The sequence below is a fragment of the Octodon degus genome, unplaced genomic scaffold (assembly GCF_000260255.1).
Source record: "Octodon degus isolate 3935 unplaced genomic scaffold, OctDeg1.0 scaffold00042, whole genome shotgun sequence".
Taxonomy (NCBI): Eukaryota; Metazoa; Chordata; class Mammalia; order Rodentia; family Octodontidae; genus Octodon; species Octodon degus.
The window spans coordinates 6,044,660-6,047,767 of record NW_004524618.1 but is presented as its reverse complement, the minus strand read 5'-3'; positions in this window follow the sequence as shown (position 1 = coordinate 6,047,767).

Genomic DNA, 3,108 nt, shown 5'->3' with positions numbered 1-3,108 from the left:
AATCTCAGGTTCTGCAAAAAATAAAATAAGATAGAAAGAAAGAAAGAAAGAAAGAAAGAAAGAAAGAAAGAAAGAAAGAAAGAGAAAGAAAGAAAAGAAAAGAAAAAGGAAGGTTTCTTTTCCCTAATCTGCTTAGTGACCTATCAATCATGGAGCTTGCTTAGGAGGGGTGAATTAACATGTAAGTGACTTGGACTTTAAACCGATGTGTCCTTGAGAGCAGGCACATCTCCCTGCCACCTGCTCAGCAAGTACTGAAGAAGAAGCTGGAAGTCTAGCTGAGTCCGAGGGTGCGCAGTCTGAGGGTGTGGTTCCTCGTGTCCGGAATCTACCTTCAGCAGAAAGGGCCCTCAGCTGAAGCGCCACCATTAGTCATTCAGCTAGTAAGTTTGTTTAAGAAGTTCCTCTTTCATTGTTAACTTTTTGTAAACAAATAAAGATCTAACATTTAAACAACTAAATTAAATGCATTTAGTCTGATTTGAATATTTTAAAATAGGTCCTTATTGTCTTGCACTTTTCAGAAAATGCAGTTGCATTTTACTTGTTCCCCATATCATTTTTGACAACAGAATTATGAAACAATGAACGCATTCCTAAACATCCATGTTGAAAAGGCTGTCTCAGAAGAATATTTTAAAGCAATCACATTTTGTTAATACTATTTTCAATACTTTACAATGCTCTTATTGAAATGTAATTCTTATAAATAGCTGGTAGTTTAAATAGCAAGTATTTTACAGGTTATCTACTGAAGTACTTACACTAAGAGAACCGTTTTACAATTTTCTTATTGTGTCCATAGACATATAATTCTTCAACCAACGGTGCTTATCTAGGAATTGTTAAGCTAGAATACATTATGCACCCTAATAATTTCTACCAACTGCTTCAACGGAACACAGGTATACTAAGTTGCTAAATATTGAAACAAGTAAAGTAACATTCAATTTTTATTTTATGAATATTATTTTATTATTTTATTTTATATATTTTATTTGGAACAGGATTTCACAACGCAGTTCAACCTGGCATTGAAATCACAGCGATCCTCCTGCCTGAACCTCCCAAGTGTTGGGATTACCAGCAGGTGACATCACAATAAGCAGTATTCAATTTTTATTTTTTTTCCATAATTTTATTGATAAACAAATAGCAATGTGACAGTTTCAAATCAAATTGGTAGGACAGTTTCAATAATTAACACACTGCATACATTCTTCTTAGTGGTTAATTGCTGTACAAGATGTGGACATGATATCCTATCTACAAACACCATTAGAACAAATCCCTCTATTCATTAAGACAATGTAACTGTATATCTATCCTAACCACTTTGTATACACAGATGCAAAATGGACATTCATCTGTATACCCTTCTTTTGTTAAATTCCGTTATTTGAATATTATAAGTGTGTTAACTCAGCAAAATAATCTAAAAGAGTTCAATAGCCCATAGTAGTATTGGGTCTTCCACTTCACTGGCAATGTCAGAAACTCTGGACCTGAGTCCCCTCCAGCTCAACATAACAGCATGGCTTTACTTCTTATATTTCATTTTTATGCTTTTCTGCTGGGTTGTTAAGACCAAGGTAAAGCAGGACCTATGCAACAAGACTTGTAGCTTTTGGGTCTGATAAGGTCAGTCGAATCCCCTCAGGATTTATCCTGAGATCCTGTACCTCAGATTGTTTGTCAGTGTCAGTCATGTGGATGAGTCACGGCCATTGCTTGGCCAATGTGCTCTCTGTGAAAGCCTGAGAGAATGATTTCTCTCCATGTGACTCTCCTTAGGCACACTCTACATCATTGATCACTTTCCTCTTTGGCCCCATAATCTTCTTGATCAGAAAATTTGGGACACTGCCGAGTTACATGATGTTACAGTACAAGTTCTCATATTTCTTGAGTCTTAATTGACCTTGGAAGGCTAGGGCCAAAATATTGGCTTTCCTTGCAACCCTCTTTTTTATCTAATTTTGGTCTGCAAACTTAAGTTGTTAACCATCCAGAAGATAAGCTTATTGTTATTACCATACAACTTAGGCTGTTAAGCTTAACCTCACTATCTGTCTGCATATCAAACATCTTAGGCATAATATGGAACAGGTATTATTCATCAAGTATTGATGTGTTGAACTTTAAGTCCCTACAGAATATGATGAAAAAACATTTAAAAATTAGAACATATTTTTAAAATAGGCATAAAGAATTATATAATTCTTATGTTTACACATAAGTCCAAAAATCTCACCATATACAACCTTGAAGCAGGACAGTCCTAGAACATTCCTTTTCCTGTCTTTTGCTTTCATTCACCTCCCACTTCTTTTTGAACACCCATCTACCCAAGAGACTTCATAGCAGCAACTGGCGTGTCATGACAAGCAGCCCGTATTTAGAAGACCAGAATGACAGGCTCTCCAAGCATGAAACTACTATTATAGATTACCATCTGCAGTGCAGTTGCTTAGTTCACGGGTATCAGTATATATAGTTAGTCAGGGTGAGAATCTTTCCAAATAACTACTAGATTAAAAAATCTTCTAAAGATTCTCAGGATCATTGCCTTGCCCATCTTCTACATATAACTGTATGTCTTGACATTGTCATGTATTCAATTTTTAAAATCTCTATTAAGCCCAGATTCTTCCTTTTTCTAGGGAGTGTGGTATTGAGGTTTGAATGAACTTGGGGCTTTCACTACTAAGCAGCATCACCAGCTGTTGTTTGTTCTGAGAGAGGCGCTCACAGTGCTGCTAAACTGTCTGGGCTGAACTGAAGAGTACAACCCTTCTGTCTCAGTTTACCAAGTGCTGGGATTACAGGCATGTACCACCACAGTTGGCTTAAGCCACACTTTTAAAAATTGGGTATATTTTATTGAAAATGTCATTACATATTCTAAAATTTCTCATTGCCAAAAGTTTAAGCACATCAATTACCATATGTTTTTTTTTTAAATAATATGGGTCATAGTTTTGACTAAAAACCATTTGAAATTTTGAAATCTTATCTGTGTACTAAATGGGTGCACAGCCTTCTTTCAGTTTATTATGCACCATAATCTACTGTATCCACCAACATGCTCAGGAGATTGCCTTTTGC